The 16,991-nt window shown below is 41.1% G+C and overlaps 1 protein-coding gene across 3 annotated transcripts in view; it reads left to right on the forward strand.

Moving 5' to 3' along the window:
- Positions 1-2,395: 2,395 nt before the first annotated feature.
- LOC114435918 (band 4.1-like protein 1) overlaps positions 2,396-16,991 on the forward strand; it is a 63,024-nt gene continuing 48,428 nt past the window's right edge. The window contains exon 1 of one of the 3 annotated variants that reach the window (XM_028405886.1): positions 2,396-2,644. The gene's annotated coding sequence lies outside the window, so the exon portion shown is untranslated. The remainder of the gene's footprint in view (positions 2,645-16,991) is intronic. The other 2 variants (XM_028405885.1, XM_028405887.1) reach the window with 2 other exon arrangements.

Genomic DNA, 16,991 nt, shown 5'->3' on the forward strand with positions numbered 1-16,991 from the left:
TTCTTGGGCCTTGTGAAAAAAATTTCCAACATGAACTTCTAAGAAAGCTAAATCTGTGACGAATGCAGGCAAACTGATGGCCTCTGTTTCCTGTGATGCAAAGGAAGTCCTGCCTGTGGACCACCTAAGGCTCACACTACAAAAATCAAGAGGAGTCTTTCTACAGTATCGATGAATGCCATCCAGTAGTGTGAATTTAAACCCAATCAGCATTCTGCTGGGAGTTGAGCTCTTCATCACAATGCACAAAGAGCTTCCTGGTTGTCAAAGACTGCAAAAGGAGAAGGCGAAGAATCTGTCTCTGCTAAAGTCAGTGAAAATTGATCCAATGTGCCATTCATTTGAAGGAAGGGTTGCAATTTTATCAAAGAAAATTATTAAGAATAATTGTAACATCATGTTTAAGGGGACACCCTTGATCTTTAGAAGGACAAGCTTGAATCACTTGACCTGAAAGCAACACCACTGCGTCCTTTCTCTCTGCTTATTTAGCAGATTTGGATCATTAAATTGTGAGCAGAGCACCTGCAGTCAGCACCAACTTGTTTACATTCTGACATCTGATTGTCCATAAATATGCATCACTGCTGTGCTTTGTGCCTTTATTTAACATCCGTGTGTCTGTTTCACTTTGCTGTAAGGCCCAGTCATCAGCTCTACGCAGCTCATCATTTGTGAGTCCTTAGAAGAATCATTGTTATTTCCCTCTGCAGAAGCCGGAGATGCTTCATTATTAAAGAGGTGGGCTTTGTTGTACTTCTGATTGATTTAAACAATCCTGTGTATATTAAGAGCTTCAGAGCACAGATCAAATATTAAAGTATAAGTATCATTTTGGATGGTTCATAGCATGGTGCATTGCACATATTTCATTTTAACAAATTCCAACAAAGTACATGTTTGCGTTCAAAAATAAAAACACCCTTTAATGTTTCACAGCCTATTAGTCTCAACTACTGTGCAAGTCTCTCTGCGAAAATACCCAATGATGCAAGCATGGGAAAATGTATTTATGTACTGACAGTGACAACAGAAACACATTCTTACACATAAAAAAAACAAAAACGTTCCCTTCCCCCCTCCCGGTGCACACCATCCATGGTTCTCCCCTGGATGTCTATCTGACAGGAGGGACAGAATCCTGAAATACACTCTATAGCGTGTACAGAAAATAGATAGGCCTATATGTTTATCTGCAATCAGTTAGAGCTTTGGCTAGAAGATAGCCGGTAAATCGTAGTTTGACCAGCAAGTGTGACCTTTGACATGATCAGCAGTAAACAGGTTTAAACTACAGTCAGTCAGTTGTCATGGATGTAACATGATCCAGGAAACAAATTCCCGTCCTGGCTGCATGTCAACTCTATCCTCTGGTGTGTTGATTTGAATCCTACCATCATTACAGTCTATAACTGTGTTCTGATGCCACTTATCTCATCTGTAACTAACAAAGTTAATCATATTTTACTCTATTAGCAACAGAGAGCCTACTTTCTTAGTCCCTGCACATGGTAATGAACCAAATTAGAATAAGATTTCCAAAATTAGAACAAATCTGCTAACTCAGTAAACCAGGGTTTCTGGGGCCTCTGGAGTTCTGGAGCCCGAGGCCCTCTGGGTTGTTACCTTAGGCTCTGCACTAGATTATGGAGAGTGCTGGGCTGGTGGGCTTGTAGTGACCTTGTTACTATAGCTGCTTGTACGCCTGCAGTTTTTATGTCATTGTTACACAAATGCTGTAATAAGTACCCAGTGATCATTACTCTGCCTTTGTCAGGAACTGACAGTAATTAATCAAATCAGCAACAGCAACCTCTCATCAGTGATTAATTATATCAATCCCAGCTTGCCTCTCAAAATAATACCTTGTTAATTTAGCAGACACAATGGGGAACTGATACCTCAGTATTATCACTGCTTTTCATTGGCCAGCTCCCATTATTTTTGTTTACAGCAGTGGGTGGCTCAGGGCGCACTGCCCTTTGAGCTAATAAATCCCATCATGTCTGTATGCAAAGGTGAGGAAGAGGCTGAGGCTGTGTGTGTTGTTAGAGCTTGACAAAGTGATGAAATCAAAGGGATTGTTCCTCCTGACGACACTGCGAGAAATAACAGCACTTGCTCAGATGTAGATACTGGAGCTTTAAATATTTTATTAAAAGAGCGAATCTGCCTGAAAATGAAAATCTTCACTTACTCGCTAACAATCCACATACATTTTAGAGTCTCACATTGTTGCCTCAGTCATTGTGTTGTATGACTGCCGCTACTGTGGAAAGAGATTATGTCACCTTGTTGACATCTTCCCGCATGCATGTTCAGATCTGAGTACTTGTTGACAGAGAGCGACATTTTTTTTTTGGCGTTTAGCTTTACGCATCAACACACGGACTGTACGCGTGTGTGTAGGAGCGTGTCTTCCACCCTCCTGCCTCCCTGCATCTGTCAGTGTCCCTCCCTCTTTCTCCCTCCTCCTCCTCCTCCTCCCTTTCTCATTAGCCTTTTCGCCGGCAAAACACCGACACACTCCCTTTCCCTTAAACCGGGGAATAAACACGGAGCGGCGGCAGGAGCAGGATTGACCTTCCCCCCTCCCGGTGCGCACCATCCATGGTTCTCCCCTGGATGTCTATCTGACAGGAGGGTAATGTTGAAATATTAATATGTTTTATTCCTTGCCAGTTTCATGTCGTTACAAGCAGAGCTGTGGTTTTATTGAATGTCGGGCTTTTATGTTTCTTTTCCTGGTATGTGTGCCTATTTTTACGCGTAATTCGCCAGTGATTAGCGCGCTTTGTTACAGCCTCATTGTGCTGCAGTGAGAAGGCATTTATTCAAGCTGCAGCTGCTCCATAGAGCAGATCATTTTATAACGCGCATGGACTTTGCCCGCATGCTTGCTTGCCGTCCTCTCCCGGAGGATGAATAAGATTCTGCCTCTGTGTGTGTGTGTGTGTGTGTGGAGATGAAGCAGGGGTAAGTTGTATCATCGTTTCGTGCCCACTGGCCCAGTCAGTGCTGATAGCAGAACTGCAACAAATCTGCAACCTCCCCGCTCCGCATACACACTTTAAAGGTGATGTTCTCACCTGCAGCACAGCCCTGATTCTCAGTTCGAATTTTAAAGTTGCTGCCGTGGAAGCTTCAGAAATCAGCTGTTCAGTGTGTGTCCCAGCCTGTCAGGGCAAACTGGATCTGCTATTGGCTTAGTCAGTGTATTCTCAAACACACCCATCACTAATTATGCAACAGCCATTCTGACACATGTTCAAACACAGTGAGGGCTTGCACAATGTTACCATTGTTAAACCATATCATCACCATGTCCGGTTTGCCCACACAGTGGTTATATTTTGCTTTTAAAGCAAAGTGCAGGCCTGGGGATGTATTGTATTGTGTAGTGTTTTTCCCAGTTTTGACTCACAGTAAATAGATTTATTCATATGGAGAGGTGAAGCTGCCTGTTTTTGGCTGCAAGCTGAGGCAGGTTAATGTGTGGGATAGGGCCTCACCTTTGGTCCTTTGCCTTTCAGCAGTTTTTTTTTTGGAGAAATAAGTCTAGGATGCTTTTGCAGGACTTTACGAACTGTACTACACAGTGACATTACCAAACGTTAAGGTTAAACCTCTGACGGGATGATTGTCAACTCATTTAGGTGGCTGTGTTTCCTCTGCAGTGTTCTAGCCTGCTCCCTGCTGTTATACAGGTGGGCTCATAACGCTACGTCACACCCTTCCTCCAGGGCACACGCGCTCACACACTCATATACTGTCAGCCTCAGCTGGCAGACCTACAGTGAAGCTGCATCCATGTCGTTAACATCGGACACACTCCTGGGCCTGCTGTGTCCAGACTTCAGCCTGCCAGCCAGCCTCCCTCTGAGTATCACCTGATGCTTCTCTTCCCACGCCTAACTGCTGAGGAGCCATTACCTCATCCTAGCATATTTGCTCATCACTCATTTTTTATCACTTCAAAGACGTGAATCAAACTCAAAGATTTTCTATGGCTTCTTTTCTTCTCACTGTATATACACAGAGTCTTGCCACTAGTGTACATGTCAGTGTTTGTGTGTGAGTTCAGATGCCAGAGGGTGCTGCTGGGATTTCACAGCCCAGCATGCTGCCTAACTCTATTTGCAATTCAAATGAGCATGTATGAGGCATCTGAAGCAGCCCTCCTCTCCTCTCTGCCTCTTTTGAGGCAATCATTCCTCGCAAGTTAACTCAACCATTCTTATATCTCTGTGGGGTAAAGAGGGCAGTTAGTAACATCTCAGACAGAGGGGGGATATTTTCCATTGGCCCTGTTACTTTAGTCACACACAATTTCCTGCAAAATTTGGTGCAGTCATGGAATTCTGCATAATTGTGTGGGGTCATCGTGATGTTACTGACAATGATGACACAGCATGCAACAGGTTTTGTGCACTTGTGTGTGTATATATATGTGTACTGCACTTGGCTGTCTTTGCTGTTGGCCTAACTGAATGTTTTTTGACCCGTCATGTTTTTCTTACTTGGTGAGTTCGGTCACGTCTCTTCCGGCCTGCTGAACTCCAGTGACCAGTCACACACTTGCACACACTCGCACACACACACACACAGACATACTTGTTTATACTTCTCTACTTGTGAGGACTCTTTTAACCTCAACCTTTTCCCTTTCAACTAAATTGCTGCATCCTCTAATCCACTTCCAACCCTCAGTGTTATAATCCTTACAACTGCGAATATATCAAACTCCAGTGTGACACTGTTTATTTTTGTGGCTGGCATTTTGGCTCCTCACTGTATTTGCATTCTGTAGCTGCCTTTCCATAGTTTGCACTAGGGCTGCATTCAAATTACATACCCTGGACAAAGTGTGCAAAACGTGATGTGGAAGACAAAAGGTGGTGTCTCAGTTTATTATGGGTTTAATTGTAATATCAAATTTGCCGTATGAACCACGTGACTGTCTTCATTATTTTAAGATGCAACAACAGGCTTATTTCCTCAGTGGTAGACTTTTGCTATTTTGAGTATTAGCTGTCTAACAGATTCCTTCCATTGAACACAAACAGACTAAGACAATATGTAAGATAACTATTTTTTTTAAACTTTTAAGTAGGATGCTGTTAATTCCAGTTTAGCTCCTACATTTCCCATATTGCAACTCAGTGTTTACACCTTCACTACCCATGGCCTCATCTTTCAATTTCCACACTTGCAGTTTGTCAAACTGGTTTTATGTCAAATATTTGAAGTCTAAAATATAACCCAGGGTAACCCATGATCAGAATTTATTTAACTAGACTTGGAGAACTAAGACGACTGCCGGCTTTGCACAACTAATGACCTGATCTTGGTATTTTACATTTAAAATATTTTAAACATTTTGAGAAATAACAATTGATTATAATCTAGGATGGACACACACACTGAGAGAAGTGGGTCATACATATCCCTCTACACATGCTCCAAATGGGCGTATGCACACATGCGGACACATTCCACACATGCACACGAAGGGAAAGGAGGAGGAGCTGGTGTCTTTGCTTTGGCAGACATGAAAATGACAAATGTAGACAACAGCTAGTCAGAAAAGTACAGTACAACATGTAGCTCAATGAGGGACACACTGACAGGGTTACTTACTATCATTAATATAATAAACATAATTTGGGAAGAAGTATGTATGTTTTTAATCCAAGGACGAGGTAGGGATTGTGATCTACACAGCAGTTAATCACAAGGAGGCTATTAAGCTATTTCAGCATCACTTCTATGGAGCTTCTGTATCATCCATCCTGAAGCCTCTGGTTCAGGTGAATGTTTACTACTTTTTCACACAACACAAACATTTTTTACACAACATGAAATAATAGCTGACATGTGATAAGAGGAGAGTAGCACTGTGTTATTGATTGACAGTTGATACAGCTGTATGTTCAGCAGTATGGTGCTCTGCAGCTTTGTGTTTGTTTACCAGATAAGCACAGAGACATAATCTTACTGTGTTTTATGTGCTCTTTTGTCAGCTTTATTTGGAATAACCCAAAGAGGATACATTAGGCAGAGAGGCAACATCGCTGCTGCTGAATCCGACAACATAATCACAGTGATTGTGTGCTTTTGTTTTATGGGAATTGAATGAAGCCTCATCACACTGCTGCATTCACTGCAGTCCTGTCGAAATCTTGTTATGGGGCAGACTCGAACATCATATTTTTGTATGTGTGTCCTGGGGTGTGCCAGGAGCAATGTATACATTTAGTTAGTACTCTTTCAGCTGAGTGTAAGCAGGGTGTTGTCCTGTTGCTGTCTGTCTAATCAGAGCTTTAATTCTTAGCTTTGGGTTTTACTCACACAGATTTGGGCGATTTCCTGCCTTCTTCAGATTGCATCATTCTGTCTGGACTCAGATGGGAGAATAGAGAAAGAGAAGCTATTTCATGCTCAGAGACAGTTTTATTTTACCATTCTGTTCCCCACCTTCAGTCATACAGGTCTTTACTTTGTCCTTCTGAAGGGGAGGCAGGAGCTTTACCCCTGAGCAGCAGTGGCTCAGCTCAGCCTGCCTTAGCCTAATGATTACAGTGAGTCAGCAGGTTCTGCATTTTTTTCTCCCCCCCATCTTCCTTTGCATACCTACACTCTTCTCCCTCTTCACTGCCTTCTTCTCCCAACAAATCCCCCATCTCTCAGAGATGAGACTCATCATGTTGTTGTCTGGCTTTGATCTGGTGCAGCGATACCCATAATGCCTTTCTCTCTGTTTTTGCCTCTGTGCAGCAGAATTTATATTTTAGGCAAAGTTGGCTCATGCAGGGGAAGAGAACAGTTGCCACTTCCTTTTAGGCTGTTTATTCTTGCTGTGGAAATTCTTTTCTCCAGCTATTCTGGCCTCTTCCAACAAACCCAGCCAGCAGCTATTGTTTTGTTTTGGCCACTTCACACTCTGCAATCATTAATTAGAGTCTTTTCGTTCAACAGTTGTGGAGGAAGGCTAATTCCATTGTTGAACTGCCTTCATTCCCCCAATGATTAGGGTACGTGATTGTCTGAGTCTTGCATATTGTAGAAAGCTGGTAAATTGAGGAAAAACAGTCTGGGCTAGGGTTGACCTGAGTACAAACTATTTAAAAGTGCATACCTAAAATTGAGGATTAAGGTTGTAAAAAATTCACTACAATAGCTGCTGAGTAAAATCCAGATGAAATAATTTTTGCAGGATGATTTAGCTGCAGGTACAGTAGAGCTGAATATGGCCTGTGGTAACAGCTCTGTGATTAAAATGTGGTGTGGCTGCATGGTTAACGAGATATGCAGCTCCGCTAAGGACAGGGAGTACGCTTTGACCTCCACATTATATATCACTTGTAATTAGACTGAAAGATGATTGTGCACCAAATACCCAGTGAAGCAGGTGGGTGTAGTCTGCATGCAGGCCGCGGCTGGCTGTCTGCTCACCACTGCTTCTTTGTGAGGAGAAATGTGTTTGTCGCGGGTCATGCCGCTGTTTGTTGCAGTGGTCTGTGTAGGAGTAGATGCACACCCTGTCCCATTGGGCCCATCGTGTGGCTTTTAAACTGGTTAGACAGGTTGGAAGGCAGATCCAGGCACAGCCACGGTCATTACTCCACACTCTGCACACTCATGGGTTGGAGTGTGTGTTTGCAGATCTCGGTTAGACACACGTGACAGTGCCTTGTGTGTTTTATGTGTACTTCATGCGTTTGCTGCACAAACTTGGTTGTTGCAGTGTTTGCAGCCTCATGGAGGATTAACTGTACTGTACACACACACGTACACACACGCACCAGATTTGGGACTAAACTGCAAGATATACAAGCTGTGCACATACTCATTCGTCCATCAAATCCCTTTCAAGACTTCAGATCATCTGTGAGGAATATCTCCACATCTTTCTTATGTGCTGTCATTTGTCCGACTTGTCCTCACAGAAAACTCAATTGATATATGTTTGACTGGGACTTCAATTTGCTGTTGTTTGAGTTCATCCCATCACTTCAGTTTTCATTTGTAGTTTGGACAGGTTGGACCACCTGGCTACGTTTAAGAAAAATGTTGTATTTGGGGTTAATACAGACCGACAAACATTAGAAGGGTAAAAGCTATGAAAAAAACTGCATTGTAATCATTTTAAAACTTCAACCACTAATGTTGCTGTCCTGGTGAAGTGAAGCTGAGTATCATGTCATCTCATACAATCCATTTACTGTAGCACCTGTTGGGTTTATGTAACATTGTGTTATTCTTCTGGTGAGATCGTTTTGCCAGTTTTGCTTTGAGCTTTAATTTAAAACATTTAGTTTTTAAACCCCCAATGAACATGAAGCTGAGATGAGTTGGCAGGACTGACAGTGTCCTATATGTGAGTGGTACCTCCATGTTGTGCCAGTGAGCCAAGACCTAAAGACAGAGTTTTAGGAGATGAATCTCATACTAAATGAGTTCTAGTTCTATATAGTTTGGGATTTCTGTGTTGCCCCAGGCTGTCAGCTATTGATTCATGTTTCGATTCTGCTTCAAAGAGTGCTTGAAAATGAATGGGAAGTGAACCTATCAGCATGATAATAATCCTAAACACACAGGCATAATCCACCAGGGAGTGGTATAGAAAGGTGAAGTGGAGGGGCTATGGAATGACCCAGTCAATGAAACTCCCAGATATCTTGCAAGTTAAAGATTTTGCATAGAAGAATGGTCATAAATGTCCAGTAAGCAGGTGTCATACAGTGGTGGACAATGCAGAATGCCTCTGCTACTGATACTAAAATGTTAACTATCCTTGTGGTTCTGTAATATATGATCAAATGTTTGTTTGTCCAAATGTGTAAAGAGAGCCAATCATTTCCATGTGACACTTGTGTTCGTGCATGGCTGTCTCTTTACTGAGATGTGGCAGATGAATGAATTGAGTGTAAGTGCTGATAGTCTTTAATTTACGTAATTGTTTGAATTATCCCTTATGCACCTGTGTGTACACATTTTCTACACGTAACATGGAAATATGAGGCATTTACCTCTTTGTGGCACAGTTGTAGTTTAATTTTAGATGTTGGTGTTTGGTACTGTCAGTCAGAATTTTTACACGTTCCACATTCTGTATCTGTGTCATAACTGGATGCTTTGTTGTTACTTTAGTGCCTCAGTTGCCAATAAGTGTCTTCTCAGTTTATTAATAAGGTTGTTGATTTATAATCAGCAGGTGTTTTCATCCGCTGCAGGCTTGTCTGTGAAATATACTGAAGCTGCAGCAGAACTGACACCAAATCCCAGAGTCACTCTGTTCACCAGTTGTTTTACAGAGGAAATGCAATGTTTGTGTTTCAGGGCGGTCCACCTCTGCTTCAAACTGTTGTGTGTTTAGTTTTTGATCACTCGTGCATTTGTGGTGTTATCTCGCCATTGCACAGCGCTCTCACTTCTCTCCCCCACCTGCATTCAAAAAGTTGTACAGCTCCTCCTCACTAGCAGAAACCACTCACTGTTTTGGCTTAAGCCGTTCCTTCTGGTTTTTTTTTCTGCAGGCTTTTCTCTAGTTGTTTCATGGTTTTTACAGGATTTTTATTGCAGCCTGGCATAAAATGTTTCCCTCTCTGCGCACTGATCATTCATGGATTCTCTGTCATGCATTGATTTTTTTTTCTTCTTCTCTTTTTTTGTGTTGGCAGCGATAATGAGAGGCTCCTTTATAATTCATGCCATGATTGATGTCCCTCTGGTAGCAGTTTTCATGCTGCAGTCTCACCAGGCACTTCTACGCCAGCAGCACACACAACACTGCCAAAAACTCCAGTCCACAGATTAAGACGATCGGTGTTGGCTTTCAGCTGCTATTTAGCAAACCACACTTTGCACAGTGCCTGGCAGGTGGCTGGGTCTGCCCAGAGAAGTTTAAAAGTTTCAAACATTCTTCACTGGTATTGACATGTGTTTCTAACGTCAGTCTCTGTGCCTGTCCCTGTCTATACTTAAACAAATAGCACTGAGCTCCCTGTTCAGCATCTTTACAAATCCTCTGACACTGACACCAATAACACTGAGAGCTCCTGTAGCTTCCTTTCAGGCCCAGCACTGATCCTAATAAGGAGAAGAATGGCTCTATACAAACAGTGGAGTTGAGCTGGGGACTGGATGTATGCCCACTGCCTCTCTCTTTGTGCACTCAGGGTGAAATGCCTGTTTCAGTCTGCTCTGATCTGCTCGTGGTCCTCCATTGAGCCGGTCAGTGTTTAGTTCAAAGTGTGGGCAGAGGGGACGGCTCTCACAGCTCCTGGGCTGAGCAAAGTCTGGTCTGTGTAAGAATGGAATGTCAACAATGACAACCTTATCACTGTACAATGTCATCGCCACAGGTGAATAACTCAAGTAGATGGTAGTGTTAAATAAGATTTTAAATTAATCATTTATCCTTAAATCAACAGGTTTACTGTTTTTATAACAGGCTTGTTGAGTTTAGTAAGGTTTGGAAATGACCAATAGCAATGTAGAAGTGCAACAAAATGGGAAGGTATTAAACGTGGATATGTTTTCAGTTGACAACAAATGAGTAAGCTTGCTTGATGTAGGCCTATGTTTCTGGACAGCCTCCCTTTTCATTCAAATACATTACTTCAAAGAGGTACGATAGTTCCCAATGAAATTCCACTGTTTTTAAATTACAACAGCTGTAGTTAATGGGATTTTTTTAAGCATCTGACAAGAAAGCCCTTCAAAAAAACCCATTGGCTCTGAATCTAAAATGTATAAAACAGAAATATCAGTTTTTCAAAATTAGCATCATCATCATCGTGGGTATAAACCTGCAGTTGAAAGCAACTGTTCTCCAAAGCTAACTGCTATCATTAGATGTGTGGCTCATGGTCATATGTGATTTTATGTGATGGATGTGGTTAGCGTTTGATTGGATAAATTAATGTCCCTGAGTGTTAGAGTGAGAGGCATCTGGTAAATATAAAAAAAAATTTAGCAGTTTTTTTCCTGAGAAAGATTAGAATCTTAAAAATCAACTTCACTGTGATTTTGAAGCTTTGATCATTGTAAAATAGGCTTATTCCTGCCACACCACCAGGAGAATAAACATTTTGTATGAAATTTCCTGGACAGGGGTGAAAATACAAACTGTATGTGGCTCTTTGCACAGATGGTGGATCAGCTTTAAAAGTGTTATTACTGGAAAAAGCCTGTCACACAGAAATAAAAGCAAGACTGTGAGGAAAGGCTTTTAAACCCACGGTGTCAGTTAAATGTAAGTATGCGGTCCTTTAATAAGAACATAGCCTACTTTTTTAGAACATTGAAAAATGAACCTTTATAATGCAGAAAACTTAAAAGCAGCTGTTATTAGAAACAATACAGATTTATTTGGTGGACATAATGTCACCATTTCAGCTCCACTAAATACAGAAAGCAAAAGAAAAACTTAGTCTTGCATTCAAAGACTGAGTTCTTCTATAATATTGCAGCTTAACAGGAACAGAATAGAGCATCAACCTTTTTTTTATTGATTGGCAGGTGTATCATCCAGATCATTCATTTGTACTTGCTTGCAAAAGCACAATATGATGAGATACATCATTGTTGGAAGTCTTCTGTGGAGGATTTAGAAACAAACAATAAAAGCCTTATAAATCTTCAAGTTATTATTATTTGTTTCTCTCACCGTTGTTTGCATTTGCACGTTGCATAACAAATGTGGGAGTGAAATGCTGAACCGTCACAACACGGCATATATTTCTGTAGTTCCTTGATAGCAGGCAGCATTTATCCCTGTAGTTTTTACAAAAAGAACAACTCATGTGTGACTTTTGTTCTTCTAAAACAAAAGTAACTCTCTGCCAAAGGGCAGGGTTTATTCAGACGGAAGCTCCTTGGAGCTGGATTGGGATACAATAGCAACAAACCTAAATCAAGTGTAATTGAATTTAACACCTCTTATTAACTGCTTCTTTCACTCGTAACCAAGCAGCACAGACAAATGTTTGTTCAGAGCTTTGGACTGTGTTTAAGGATGGATAAGTCAGGCCATCGGTCACTGCTCTTTACCCTGAGAGCAAACTTTGACTCCACTGCTAACTGCTAACATTTTGTCAAGAGAATGCGACTTAACCCTTTAATGGGGTATTGACAGCACCCTTTAATCTATAGTTGTCTGACTGTTTCACTGATTGGTTTCTAGGCTGTTTGTGAAGCGTTTTAATGTCTTTGAACATACTGAGCCCTGACTGTCTGGCAGCACTGTGTTTGTTGCCCTAAACTCCAAAGTGCAGAGCAGCCCAGGCTTTCACTGCTCCACGCTGAGTTAAAGAAACAGTTTGATGTTGAAAAAGGTGTAAATGTATGTATGTGATTCACTGCGGTCAGGAGCAGGGATGCAACTCTATTTACTGTCGTAATAAAGCCTTGCTGTAGTTACAGCCCCATGAGCACAATAACAAGTGTATGTGCATGGCTGGAGCAGGGCAGGACCATCATCGTTCACTTCTCTGCGTTGTTTTGTGTCATCGCTTAATCCCTCAACATTCTGCCTGAAAACCACATTAATTATTCATATATATTACATTTGGGTTTTTAATATTTCATGGTTTAGGGGTCGTTTCTCACTTATTGAAGTAATTCTTCATGGTTTGAAGTGTTCATATTCAGTTTTCTGTCTTGAAGCACCAAGAAAAATGTTCCAACAGAATAAAACAGAGACGGTTTTCATCAGGAAGTCCCACTTTTTAGTAAATAATTCTTATTCACATCATATCGTCAGAGAGTTAAACAGACACATTAATCCAGAGAACAAGCAGGCAGGTGACCAATAGAACTAAGAGATCATTTAGTTCATGTATCTGGACCTGTAGCTCCCACACTGTGTCTGTGAGTACATCAGTGTCAAAGGTTAATAGAGCTGCTCCCCTTTGAAGCTTGTCCATTGTGCTGTTCTATCATACAGCGTGTGCCCCAGTCCCTGCAGAAACACAGCCATCACTCTACCCGGTGTTGACCGACCACCCCATTATCTTCTATTGACGACCATACAACTGTTTTCACACTAGTAACATTGTGAGCTACGTTTTGTTTAGTTGTGTAACTGCAACCTGTGTTTATGAAGCTCCTAATTCACAGACAGCAGCTCATACCTGAGATAATGCTCTAAGCCTGACCTCTGTGTGAAGACCTGAGCTGCAGATCCAGCTCAGAGATTGTCTAAGCTTAGACAAAGCTTAGAAAAGAAATGATAATGTAGGGTGGACATACTGGCATACTGATGAAGTAATGAGATTCAGACAGACATTGATGATGGCCTAGCAGAGGCAGGAGCTCAGAGCAGGGCAAGGCAGGATAGAGATGGTGTTGATAGCTGCTGATGTCTCAATCGAATACACATCATTCAAATCCAACCTTGAAATTTTTATTGAATGTCAGGTTTAAGTCAAAAAACTTTTCCTTCAAATGCTTGTGCTGTCATGTGAATGAGTGTATGTAAAATCTACACCTGGGCCATACTTCCTGATGATTGTTTGTGAAATGTGTTAACTTGTAAAAGCTTTTTCTGTTGTTTACATCTGAGGATATGTTGGCACATCACAGATAGTCTCCTCCTTTTAATGTTGCTTTTGACTGTCTCCACTTACAGTAGAGCAGAACAACAGGTTAAATAAGAAACATGATTTATCACCAGCAAACAGGTTAGTGTTCCTTTTAGCTCTGTTTTTGGCCTCGAGACATATGAAGAAATTATCTTGCTGCTGAATGCTCCACAGTAATCCGTGTGTGTCCTCGACTGTAGTAATGTACAGCGGATCAATCTGGGCATTTTTGTTTTAGCTTATGTACTATACACTATAAACAGGCCCTGAACATAAAGCTGAGGGGGACTGTAGAGGTAGGTTTGTCAGCATAAGCAAAACTCCATCATCATTGAATCCGATGTTTGTGTTGATCATCTGGATAAAAAGGAGTCAGACAAGATTTTCTGATTCAAACGTTTGGTAATTTCTTGGTGTGGCTGTGGCACCATTGTTGAAATTCTGGGACATGGCCCCACCCTGGTACTGCCTGCATGCAGATTGATTCACATAACAGGCAGTCTAAACTTTAAGGGTAGTGTGCTTATTTGATGATCATAGAACACAAACAGAGCATGTCAAAAATTAGTCAAACAATAAATCTATCTCTACACTGTTGTAACAAACACAAATCGATGTTGCATTAGGTTTAGTGTTAACTAAATGTCTAAAATGTTTATGTAAACCTCACTTTTGAATGTTTTTGTCTTATGAGAAATCCTCATAAATCCTCATCCTCCCCATCTAACATCTCAGTCAGCTGTGAAGTCTATTACACAGACAACATGCCTGTAAAAAGTTTTTTTTGTCTTCATATACTGAAATGTTTTTCAGCTGAGTGGTGTTTGTTTCCACAGTAACTGTGATTTCTGGCTGCCTGGGGTCAGTAGAAAACAAATGGGAGCTCTGTGCCTCTGTTGCCTTTGAGTGATAATTATAACTACCACAGTTGTTGCCTCATTCAAGATGGCAACATCGTTGTCACTGTGATTTTTAACAACAAATGAAATGGCCCAAGTCTGATGTGGATGGGCTGTTTGGTATTTCACTTGGATCAGTGTGGCCTAGCTGTGGCTGCAGGACTGCAACCTGATCACCTGGAACGTGGAAGATGAATGAGCTCAGCGGGGTATCCGCCTCTCTGTGTGCTGGCTCCTGTTCTGTACATCACTTTTCCCTTTATCATTGTTTGTCATGTCCAAGTTCATAATTCACACTTATTATACTTTCAGATTGTTTTTATGTTTCATGGATGGTGGTTGTTATCTATTTTTCATAAACTCCTGTCCAGTGTGTGTTTGTGTTTGGATGAATATTTGTCTGTAGATGGATAGCACATGACTCCAGCACATTAAATGTGGTCATTCAGATGATTGGTGATAGGGAGAAACTGCAGCATTCTATTAGTGCTGATGTGTTTTGTTTCTGCCTTTGAGCGGTATTCAGTGCAAAAAATAAGTCAGAGTCGTTCTAATTTAAATTAATATATATATGTGAATTTCTTGCTTCACAAGTTCTGCATTAAGTCGCACTGTGTGTGTGTGCTGTCAAAGATTGTTCCCCAAAATAGTTTTTCTCCCCAAATTTGGGAAAAGTGACATTGCCTCACTTTCAGATTGATAGCCATGCAAATGAAATAATGTATAATTGATTTAAAATTCATTTTCTGAAACCTAAACGCAAGCAATGGGGCTTGTAAGCTTTTTAATTCTGTAAATAATTCAAGTTGTAGTACAGAATGTTTTTGAGTTACAAGGTTTGTGCATAGCAGCACACTGTAGAGCAACAATGACAGAAGACATGATTTGCATGCTTTTAATATCTTATGATTCCGTTCCAGCAAAAACACATTCACTAATTCTTAGTCTAGCACGAACAGGAACCCTCTCACACTGTACCAACAATTTTAACTGGTAATCAGCTCTTTCTGACAGGTTTGGACAATAAATATTGCTGAGCTTTCCTAACACCACTGAACTTTGTGCATTAAGAGTGTAAACTTAATGGATACAAACAGTATACTGGTGCATGCCATTATCTGAATCTCATTATTCTACAAAAAATGGAGCAAGAAAGGGGAAAGAAAAATGGTTATTGAGCATTGATACTTAAATGTTACTTGCTTTAACAGTAAATATAAAGATGAGGAAAAATTGTGTGTACCATTTGTAATGGCTTTTTAGAGTGTCATGTGTGGAGTGGCATGTTGAACGGTTTTCTGATTGATGCTCTCATTTGGTTTTATGGTGTGACAGCACAATGGCTTGCTTCACAGCAGCCACAATAACATTGTGTTCTGTGCTATAATGACTAATATGTTGAGGCTGCGTGGACCCTCACTGTCAAAAGAACCATTATAAAGACCATGCTTTGAAAGGAGCCCTCGTTTATTATTAGTATGTTGTTCGTAATAATGTAGTAGTTACCATGGCTGCGGAAGGCTCTGTGTATTAACTGTTTTTTTAATGCTGAAAGAAGGGAGATATGGCTCCTGCTGCCATGGCTGATGCTGATATTGCAAATAAACTGCTTTCAGTTTCTTAGACATCTGGTCATATTATATTGCCATTCTTCATGGGAACTTGTGTTGGTGTTCACCTACCTTCCTGTAGATTCCTGTAAATTTTATGTTGATGCCAGTACTTCATTTTAGGACCACTTTCTGCTGTAGTGACAGTACTGTGCATCACATAGAAACAGTGTATTTTGAAGTATTTTCTAGTAGAAAACCATGTGTATAGTTCACAGGAGTTAGGGTATTATTGCACAGTCCTGAAGTCTCTGACACTTTCCTGTGAGTGGTAAAATCATTTAGCTTTGGTATTGAAAGTGTGCTCAGTTATGCTTAGATTCAAATCTAATAAAATGTGTTACACCAGTGCCAATATCATATACATCATTACTTTCTAATAGATGAACACCTAAAGTGAAGCCCTTAAATAACAGCTACCACCTGAAGGACACCTGCTTTATTTGAAGGAGACCATGCGAGTTGCACTTGATTTGTCTGGAGAATACTCCATCTAGCCGCTCTCAGCATTCATCCACCCCCTCCTGTTTTTTCCACTTGATACCCTCTCTGGGCCGCATCCCACTCCAGTCACCTCTCCCACCTTCCATGATTCTCATATTGATGTGACGTGGGCACGCCAGCAAGACTTGGAGCAAGCATTGATTAAAGAGGGCGACAGGTTATTGGCCATATCTTTTGTTTACCCAACAGAACAGACTTCAGCAAGTTGAGAGCAGGAAGCAGAGTGCTGATCAATGTCAGATTCAGAGCAAGGCTTTTGTAAGACACTGCATCAATCACCGGTGTCTGCCACTGAGTCATACTTCATACTTATTTGATAGAATCTCAATTTAGCCATCTCTTCAAGGTTATTACAATGTAAGGGCCAAGACTGTGCAAAAATCTAGTCA

This window comes from Parambassis ranga, chromosome 5, assembly GCF_900634625.1.
Source record: "Parambassis ranga chromosome 5, fParRan2.1, whole genome shotgun sequence".
Classification (NCBI taxonomy): Eukaryota; Metazoa; Chordata; class Actinopteri; family Ambassidae; genus Parambassis; species Parambassis ranga.